The 11,081-nt window shown below is 39.5% G+C and overlaps 2 long non-coding RNA genes across 2 annotated transcripts; both read left to right on the top strand.

Annotated features, from left to right (window-relative positions):
* Positions 1-4,883: 4,883 nt before the first annotated feature.
* On the top strand, positions 4,884-5,855 carry LOC119746428. Its single transcript, XR_005273748.1, has 3 exons — positions 4,884-4,967; positions 5,075-5,076; positions 5,833-5,855. It is a non-coding gene; the product is annotated as an uncharacterized LOC119746428 (long non-coding RNA).
* A 768-nt stretch (positions 5,856-6,623) lies between these two features.
* Positions 6,624-10,017, top strand: LOC119746494. Its single transcript, XR_005273756.1, has 2 exons — positions 6,624-6,671; positions 8,288-10,017. It is a non-coding gene; the product is annotated as an uncharacterized LOC119746494 (long non-coding RNA).
* Positions 10,018-11,081: the final 1,064 nt, after the last annotated feature.

Here is an 11,081-nt window from a genome sequence, read left to right as displayed (position 1 = left end):
TCATTGCATTGTACATGTGTAAAGGTTTGTACATTTAAGTATCTCATTGGCTGCATGCTATGTGCTAATGAACGCAACAGTCACATCAAACTTGATCAAAACACTTTTGTTAACATTCCTTTCCCCTCAAACAGCAGTGACACTGAAGTTCCAGCTCATGACATCACTGTATTTCTCATGAATATGCACCGGCACACATGAAAAATATGTAAAAGCCTGAAACATCCAAAGACTTGGAATACAGAGGTGCATTTCCTAAAATAAAACCTCCAAATCTGTTTCAAAGGCATTTAAAAAAAAAAATTTATTTACAGTGAAAAAATTTCAGGTTATCCATATGTTAGTACCAATACTTGTATATTTCACACTGAAAAAGTAACAAACTTGCTCATTAAAAGGAAGGGTAGATCATTTGTCATTTGTGCATTTTTTTCATTTGAAGCAACAAAAGTGCTCAAAATCTAAAAACGGGTGCTTAACAACTAACACGATGAAGTTTTAGCTCTGTGAATGCAGTATATTCCAAAAACTATATCTAGGATCTCAGGTTTCAATTCAAAAGTTGCTGAGTCATGTTTTATATTGCGTCCGAATTCAGCCCCAGGGACACATTCTCATTCAGTCAATTGCAGCTACGCGATGTCATGCACTGAACTGACGAATAATAGCAACCTAGTGTGCGTGTTCGTCGTGTCAACGCTTGCGCGCACATATTCATGGATTCACCGAATTTACAAACCAACTACATGAACTAACTTGATGCATCGTTGGAAATGGCTTTCTTTCATTGTTTCCTTCAAAATGACAGCATGTCAGAAAGAATGATTTCACAGGGAGTTTAGTGCCATTAAAACCAAAAGCCTTTAACAATAATTTTGTCAGTTACTTTTTGGATAGCTGCAAATGATCTACTCTACCTTAAAACGAACAAAAGTTTGATTCAAATAATTAAACTATTTGGGATTTGTTAATTTCTGAACCTTTTACATACATACATTGCATGAATACCAGCTGTTCCCTTTACTGATAGTTGGTTGCAATCTGCTCTGGGCGGGCCTGCACATTACTGATGTCATGGTGCGTACATGTATTGGCAATTCGCTGAAGTAAAACACATTTCAACTCCAGCATATTGTGTTGTTAATGTTTCTCGATGTCAAATCTACTTAATTGGCATTCCAATGAAGAAGATGTATGAAACGGCCTTAAATCTGCTCTACACTTTGAACACAGCAAGTTCAAAAGCAGCACTCACTCTACACACTGCTGCCCTTAAAGACAGCTTGCACTTATCAGGTACCAGTGAACATTGTTCTTGACAACTTTCCAAAGATTAAATCCCTTCTGGTTCTGGATGTGCATACTGCTGCCCTTGTGCTGATGGCTCGGTGCCAGTCAGCCCAGGACATTGTTCCTGAGTACTTGCAAGTGACTGCTGGCTCTCTGCTGGTTCTGGATGTTCACACTGTTCCCCTTGCATGGATAGCTTGCAGTCAGTCAGACTAGAGCATTGTTCCTGATGAGAACTTGCAAGGGCTGGGGTCCCTGCTGGTTCTGCATGTACCTCAACATGCACTTGAACATGCTGCTGACTGTGCATGGATGCCTTGCTGCTGCTTTGCCTGGAACATTGTTCTTGACAGCTGTCCAGTGACTGCTGACTCGCTGTGTGTTGTGCATGCCCTTGGCTTGGTGGCTTGCTGCTGCTTGGCCTGGCAGCATGGTGCTCTTGGTCATTTTCTGCCTGTGGAATCACATGAAGCTCAATCTGCTTTCCTGGCTGCGATGGTCGGCTGGGATTCTGTCTTGGGCAGCAACGACAGCACAGTTTGAGGAATGAGAAAGCCTTGACTACAGCTTCACGAAAGTCAGCGTTTGTGGCACTGTAGACCAGGGAATTAATTGAGCTATTGATCAGTTGCAAAATTCAATGCATATAGTCAGAATATGTATTGTCTCTCCAAGTTCCAGATTGGCAACAATCTGAGCAGTTGAAGTATAATTGGATGCCACTACACGTGCATGTATTGTCATAATTGCAGCTGCAAGGTCAGTGAGTTCAGAATGAAGAAAACAGCAGTGTTGATGATAACCATGCAGAGGACCTTGCCTGCTCGCTTGGGACGGTTCGGGAACAGGGCTGATTGCTTGCATACTTTCCATACTACATAGATGTACAAAGCAAGAGTTGCTATCAAAGAGACAATGTTGATAATGGAAAGAATCCAAAGTAGACTTTATCGAGACAGCTTCTGTTAATGGTACGAAAATCAGAATCACACCAACAATAATTGTTGGCACCCAGAGTCCTGCTGATATCTTTGCTGCTCGAGATTTAGAGGCCTTTTCTTTGAACGTTATAGGATTGCGCACTGCAGAGAATCTCTCAGCTGCTATGGTAACCACAAAGAAATTAGAAGTAGCGATGAACGTGCATTGGCCACTTGATATTGCATTGTTGACCAACAAGTTGTACTCTGTAGGTGAAGACAGTGCAAATATGAAGTAATTCATAAGGTAGAGGGAGTCAGCCACAGCCAGATTGGATAAGTAGATGTTGATGATTGTACGCATGGACTTCACTCGAATGACTGTGAAGAGAAAGACAAAGTTTAAGCAGAGGCCGATTGGTGCAATGATTTCAGCACTTAACCATGTTATTTGTTTAGTTCTTTCTCCACTCATGTAAAAGTTCTCACGATGCTTTTCAACTTCAGTTTTCCACCCAGTTGATGGAGTGGAGCTGTTTTGGTAGCCATCACCCATAGTTCATGCACAATGTAGCATTGAGCTCCGTGAGCCACATGTTGTTCAGATGCAGCAAAGAATGTTCTTCTCTATTTCAAGATCACTCCAGATTTATACTTACAGGGATTGTAAGACCTTGAGCAAAGTGTAATTGAAACAGAAAGTTTCTTGTTCTTTTCCTTCTTTTTCCCCCAACATTTCTGTCCGATTTTAATGCATGTGACTATCTTGTGGTATCAGTTCCTGTAACCAAAGCAGATGCATGTGAGTCAGTTTCACTACTTGCACTGACATGAAATCTGAGAATTGAATTTGTTTCAGTTTTAATGATTGGCTCCAGATTAAACATGCGTATTGTGTACATGTAATTGTTTTTTTATGCAAGTCGTTCCTTCACAAGGCATAAATGCCACTCAATGTGAGGGCTACCGCACAAGAAGAAAAGACAGAAAAAGAAAGAGGATGATAGAAAATGAAGACAATTAAGTTTAGTGTGTATGAGAGATGCATGTTCACATTGGTTATACAGGGTGATTAAAATAAAAAGTGACCCGCCCTCAAGATTTTTTTTCTTACAAGGAATGCGATAATATTGAAAGCTAAATGAGCTAAGTGAGAATTACAGATTACACACAAGTATTCAAATACAAATGAGATTTTAATAATTGAAATCAAGAGAATTTTTACTATCAAGTTGTGTGTTTTGAATATGAGAAGCAAGTTAACTCTCTTTTTTCTTCGAAATATCGATGGTGATTTTTGTATCTTTTCCTTTGCAAGTTCTCGTTCATTCATGGAGGTGGGAAAACAATTGATGTTTCATTATCCTCATTGGGAGATGTATTATCAGTTCGCAACACGGTAATTGATAAGTGGTGGACAGCCAAGTTTTGTGATCATTTTATTGAAATAGACATGAATTGGGAATAGAGTTTGCAATTTAAGTGAAATTTTCACAGTTAATAGTCAATAAGATGCAGACTTGTATTCGAGTCACGAAACATCGAATCCCAGTCCGAGTCCAAGTCACATTTCTCGAGTCTAAGTCCGAGTCCTGAGTCCTCCAGGTCAAGTCCGAGTCAGAGAGTCACAAAGGTTGAGTCCAAGTCCAAGTCACGAGTCACCTCTTTGTATCAAAAAACGTACATTTTAGGGAATTCAGAGATTCAGAGTCACCTTTGGTATAGTATCGAAATACGTACATTTCAGGTGCTGTAAATTTTCATTTTTCCCCACAGCTTTTCTCTAATTTTCTTACAAAATGAGGAGTTCATTTGCAAAAACAGTTATAAAGGCAATTCAGACAAAACTGGTATTGGCCTAACTTTTGCATTTAAAGTTCAGGCGTTTCAAATATCTTTTTTTAGACTTCTATATACGTGAAAGGTGGCGATTGAAGTTGGACGTAGTGCCGGTTTTCTCCTCTATTTTCTTCCTGCAGAACTTGCATTCTGCACTTGATCTTCCATTGGCATTTCTCTTGAAGTTAAGATATCCAAAATTGACAATTTTTGGATGGATGCCATCATGATCTACATACGTTGCAACTTGCATGTAACGTTACCGAAATGGGCAGATCAGCAGACTATTCATATCGCGTTATCGCGATACGACAGCAATACACGTGTGAACGACAGGACGTCTGACAAGAAAAGTCTGGTACATTGTACCTTACCCTATCAATCTTGCACCAATGCAGTATTGCGTGTTGATGGCGGGGTACAAGTTTCAGTACATTGATTTCTATAAGTCAATATATCGGTAACCGGCCACGGCCACGCATGCACCACATCGAGCGCCCTGTACATGTATTGCACAGTAAAGAAAACGATCAAATTATATATGTGCGCGTGTGCAGTGCGGTAATTTCCGTCGAGTCACAAGTCAGTTCAAGTCCAAGTCCGAGTCCGTAGCCCCGAGTCCGAGTCCGAGTCGTAAGTCAAAGTGACTCAAGTCCCAGTCCGAGTCATTAAAAATGTAACTCGAGTCCGAGTCCAAATCACGAGTCATACAAGTCTGATAAGATGTACTTTATTGTTTTTTTATTAACATAGAACAAGCCAATTATTTTAAACATTTTTTTTCAAATTCAGTCAATTTCTTTTTGACTCATCTGTAGTTGGTTCAACTGGTCACGTGGGAATAAACTTGATGAATACATCTTGAAAATGGCTTTGGGGATAATGACAGTATATGGATGTGATTGGACGGAGGAGCAGGTAGTTGGTAGTTGGTTTCAATTTGGTCATGTTACTGATGATGGAAAGTAACATTCACTCAAAACAACTTTAAGCACTAATATTACCTTGTACAAAGGTATATGTAGATGTAGACAACAGCAAAAAAAAGAGGAGATTTTCTTTTCTATCAATCCTTGTTGTCTTTTTCCCCAAATGAATTGTGTTCTTCCCCTGGATGTTGATTTATTTACCCATACAACAATTCTGTACTTCCCTTCTGTTTGATATTCAATTTGATCTGATAAGGAATGAAGTCAAATGGAAGTTTTTATTCACAAATCACAATTTGATTTCTGTTCATCAGTTGCCTTTTTTTTCTTTCCTGGGCAAATGTTCGTTGTCATCTGATCAGAGTTTCTTCTTCACTTTCTGGGGTTGTTGTCATTTGAAATCAGTCTCTGCCTTGCCTGACGATCAAGTTGATGTTGTCATATTCTCAGTTTTGTTGATGGAACATCTTTGCAAGACAATTTGCAAGGGCTAACTACTTGGTCTAACTACGTAGTGGCATGGTTTAGTAAAGGTTTGCGGTACCACCATGTAGAAGTCTTTTTTGGGAAGATGTGTGGATCTTTTCAGAACCACACATCTTCCCAAAAGAGACTCTGCATGCCTACATGGTGTTACTGCAAACTGCAAACCTTCACTAGAACACTGTCTTCCACAAATGTGACAATTGGGAAGGGGAAAGTGTGTTTGTCCATTTTTGTTTGGGGGGGGGGGAATATAATCCCCAACCCCTTTTCTTCCCCTGACATCCCCCCCCCCCCCCCCCCCCCGCCCCTGATTCTATGTTAATATTTCAATGCTAATCATAATTGTATTGATGATATTTCAATGATAGATATAAAGTGTTTGAGGACCTACGTGGATCTGTTTGGGCCTACAACTACGTCCATTCACTGAGCGGATTCGGGATTACCCATCGAGGACTCGAAAAGATAGGAGAGAACAAGGCCAGTTTCTTCGGTAAAATTATCCAGTCAGGTAAGACAAACATCTGTGAAGACTCATTTGCATTGGTCTGCATCTCAATTCTATGTGGATAGTTGTGAAATTCGAAATTGTGAATTAGAAAGTAGGAATCAACTTTATTCATCCATATAATTATTGATCTTCTTTTTCATATATTTTTTTTTGTTGCCCTTCCCTGAAGTATTTTACAAACACTGTACACATTGAGTTTTGTCCGAGGGTTTGCAAGAAAAAAATCAACAAGCTTACTTCTGGTTGGACACGAACCCCCAACCTTCTGCTTCCTAGTGCAGACGCATTAACCACTCGACCACTGAGCTTGCTGTGGCAAGCTGGCCGTTTGGAGTCTGATGAAGCAGTGCTTAACCCAACTTTGTTTGTGTAGGAGGTCATTAGTTTGAGTCCCACCTAAGCCTTCGGACAACACTAAGTGCACAGTGTTTACAAAATATGTCAGCGAAGGGCAAACAAAAATCAAATATAAAAAAGGATAATTTACATCTCATACATTTTTTTTTTCCTGCCCAGGTTCCCATCTGAAGTCCATCCAGATGATCCTTAATAAGACAGCAGACGGTACAGGCATCGACTCCAACACCCTGGCCTTACAGATGAAGGCCCATCCTGAGCTGAGGGACAAGCTTCATGTCGTCACCTCTTGGGGGCCTTTGCCTGTCTACCCTGGGGTGGTCAACTCAGAATTACCTGGTAGGTACAGTGGACTCTGTGACCAAGTACCAGTGTTGTAGTCGAGTTACCAACGTCGAGTCCAAGTCCGAGTCCAAGTCTCGAGTCACAAGCCTCGAGTCCGAGTCCGAGTCACAAGTCACTTGTTCTTAGTTGTTCACCAAACTAATCGTTTTTAAAAATTATTTTTTAATCCTCCATTCTGTCTTTTAAGTAAATCCCAGTGTATATAGTTGTGGTTGTACATGTTGTTTAGAGCCAAAATGTGTTTTCCTTTTAATTCCCATCCCTAAAAAATCTTCCTCCAACCCTTCCCTCCATGTTTTATCATCCAAACAGTATTCCTCAATGATCCTTTCCCATCCCTACGTTAGGTTTTTACTTTTGATGAAATTACGTGACTCGAGTCGCGAGTCATCGAGTTCGAGGAGTCATGGTCAAGTCCGAGTCATTTTCCAATGTGACTAGAGTCCAACTCAAGTCCGAGTCCTAGACTCGAGTCCTACAACACTGCCCAGTAATCCCTCTTAAGAAAAGGTTTAGGTGGAACTCTTGAACGCATTGTCGCCCAACACCTTGTGCTGATGTTAAGATATTTGATGATCATAGTGCAGTGTTCATATAGCACTCTTATACAACACTCTCAGATTGCTCACACTTATTACCCCTGTTCATCAGGCCATGAGAACACTTTCCTGCTATAAGCTCGAGATCCTATCTGGTCTGCACCCCCCCCCCCACATGTACTCAATGGAGGCAATTGTAGTAATGTATCTTGCCCAAGAACACCAGCACCGTGTCCCCTGTCAAGATTGACTCAACATAACATCGTGCATGAGTCAAACACAGGAACCTTTTGACCACAGGACTCTGCATGCTGAATAAAACTCTAATCAAATAACCAACGTATAAACACCGACGTATAAACACTGTATGAGTGTGTTACCTCCTAAGTGAAAGTTGGAAAAAAAACGTTGGCGAGGGGCAAAACCTAACTTGATTTACATAACCCCAACTTAAAATTCCATCTTATGAATAGTTAATGCTATACCTGCTGCTATGTACATCAGATTCGAACCAGCCAACTGATTCCCTTAGCTCGGTGGTTGAGTGGTAAGACATCTGCACTAGAAAGTAGGAGGTCGTGGGTTCGAGTCCCACCCGAGTGATTTTTTTCCAACTTTCACTCGGGAGGTAACACACTGACCGTTTATACCAACCGTTTATACGTCGGTGAAGGGCAAAACCTAATTTGATTTACATCACCCAGACGCAAAATTCCATCTTATGAATACTGAATAAAATTAGTGATACACATTTACATACTTTGCGTAAAGATATTTGTTGTGTGGAAGAGGAAAGTACCTCAGACAGTCAGACCACCGTTTAAACAGAAGATCTGACCTGACACGTGTACATGAGGACATACAAGGGCCTCATGATTCTGATATTTAGTACGCTTGTAGATATTTAAATAATGTTGAACCCTGCATCATAGGTCGATCTGACAATCTACGCGCTTGCCAGTATCAGACTTTAAACGGCCTGCAAGAACCTGCCGTTTTGAGTCTGCGTTTAGATTAACCACCATTTTGCTCGTCTCATTTTGAATATTCTTTGGTCATTTTTTTCCTCAGAGGATCTCAAGACATCTATCACCAGGCATCTTCTCAACATGCATCTCGACCCCAAATGGCAAGCTCAACTGAACCAATACATGGTGTCCAAATTTGTGCCGGTTACACTGGATCAGTACAAAGGATTGTTAAAATAAACAAACAAATGTTCCAATAAACCAAAAAGGGAAACCGACGATTAGTGCATTATGAAATATATTGCATTATTATAATATAACAATTGTAACAAAATAACGAGACAGTGTTATATTTTAAAAAAAATAATGATTAATTCATTGTTGAAATCGGTACTCTTAAATTGGAACTTGTCATGATGCAATTTTGTGCTCTAAATTAATAATGCAATATACATATTTTATTATGTAAACATGTTTTTTTTATATATTTTACTGAAACCACAGAGACTAGTTGTCAATCTACAAGCTATTGTCACATCTTACTGTGTGCAATGAGTTCGTTAGCAGGGCTCAAATTTTGTGTGAAAATCTTGTGGACAACAGTACCTGAAAGTATTATTTACTGGACCAATGTACATTCACAGATAAAATTGAAACACTGTTAACTCAAAGCCATGTGCATCATTTGCAATGACCTGGAGAAGCATTGATTTAATGACAAAACTCTGCTCAAAGTCAAGATAGGAGTGGTACCAAATACCCTTTGAAAATATTCCAGCTGAAATTGTTTCGTGTGGATGAAAACTGAGGTGGTGTTGAAAGAGGGTGTCCACGGCACATTATGCATTAGCAATGGAATCCAGTTACAAGACACCCCAAAAAAGTGAATGTATTTTCTCGGTTTTCTTAAAACTTATACTATCCAATCAGCCTTCAACAGGTTAGTTGTCATGCACCCTGCTTCAGACTTTTAGCAATTTTGTTGCTTCAAACGAAAGTAAAGGCACAAGAAGCAAATAATCATATGTACCTTTTAAGAAAGTTGCAGTCATTAGGATTATACAAGAAGTGTATTTCATTGCTTCTGATGGTAAATGGGAAACATCAAATGTGAACATTTTTAATAGTCAAATGACTCTTGCATGTGTAGGATTAGTCATGATCATGATAATCTGAGACCAGATTTGGACAGCACATGCAATCATGAAAGGCATGTATTCATCTGAGTGCAATGTGTAATTATAAAACATCAAGATGAATTTGTATTCCCTTTGTTTTAAGTTGCCAAATCTTCCAAAGAATTTATATACAATTTAGAAGTGTTTTTGTCATTTCGTATAACCTTCGAGAGTGAAATACATTTGAACATCAAAACAATGTGTGTTACAGTGAAGTGCAAATTTGCCTTGTTGAGATTATTTATGCAAATGCGATAAGGTTTTCTGTCATGGATGTTGGTATGAACGTAGATGATGTGGATATGATTCACCTACTTTAATGTACATGTAGTTGTGTTTGTCATTTATAATACATGTACACCATATAGTTATTAAACTGTGCTGTAATTTTGGATTTTTGTGACTTGTTTAAAAATTAACAGTCACTTCTTTCATATTTCAAAAAACTATATTTCCAATGGCAAATTATTAAAGTGGATGCGGTGTTTAAAATGAATCAGACTTTCTATTCTATAAATGTTCTAGTTTTCTGGCAACGTGATGTTAGAAATGAACTCTTTTGAACTTTTAATAAAATTGTATTTTCAATGGCAAATTTTATATTAAATACATGTACATGTAGATCTGAGCCAATTTACTTGTTTCAGTCAAATTATTCTGTGTGAAAGATTGACCATTTTTTCCTCTGGCTTATTTCATTGTGTCACGCTTAATTTCTTGGTTACAGAATCCCAATGTTTCCAAGTAGATATCATGGCTAATGGAAAGTACTCAAGAAAAATAATCAAACCCAAATTTAAAATATCTTAAAAAATTTAAGTATCTTCCTTTTCTTGTACATATATTCAATGGGGAGTGCCCAGGGGAGTGCCGATAAAATCCTACAATCGTGCACACTACATTACCTAATAGTGTACAGGGGCGGATCCAGGAATTTTCACAGGGGAGGGGATTCATCAGCGAAAAAATCAGAAAATGTAAACACTTGGCCTCCGTAAAATCAAAAACTGGGGTGGGGGTGGGGGCTGGTTCCATATTTCAATAGGGGGCGCTGTTCAAATTCGATGATTAGTAACACTAGATTACAGACTGGTGTACCGTAATTTGAACAGGCGGACATATACCAGTATAATTTTTTAGGAATTTGTATGATAATTTTTTTTGTTTTTTGACAGAGCTGGGGGGGGGGGGGGGTTGACACCCACCTCTGGATCCGCGCCTGGTGTACAATTCATGGCCCCTGCTCACAACTATTTTGTTGAGGGGGAAGGGGGGAGGGAGAGACCGTTCGAATGTGACATCACCTTAATTCTAACATTTGCTACCGTCTTTTGTAGGGAATTTTTTTTTTTTAATGGGGGGGGGGGGTGGTCTCAACAAAAATTTGGGTGCTCCCTGTCCCCCCCCCCCCCCCCCCCATTGGTGGAACTGCACCTGAGGGTGAGTACCCTCAAATGACTCGGCCCATTTCGGTTCTGTAGGCCACATTTCTTGCGTTTACCACAATTTGGCAAACAAATAATGGACTGAGCTGCAGCTCTGCTATTTGCCCAGGATATAATACATATACGTAAACACAAAAACAAACATACATAATCTTTACACCGTTCTTAGGGAACTATGTTCTACTTTTTTTCATTTTGAGGTAGCATTTTTGGTATCATGAGGGGTCAATCTCTCTGGGGGTAATCCTGCCACCAAGTCTATGTTAAAAAGTTT

This window comes from Patiria miniata, unplaced genomic scaffold (genome assembly GCF_015706575.1).
Source record: "Patiria miniata isolate m_02_andy unplaced genomic scaffold, ASM1570657v1 HiC_scaffold_7, whole genome shotgun sequence".
Classification (NCBI taxonomy): domain Eukaryota; kingdom Metazoa; phylum Echinodermata; class Asteroidea; order Valvatida; family Asterinidae; genus Patiria; species Patiria miniata.
This window is presented reverse-complemented; position numbering and strand designations above follow the sequence as displayed.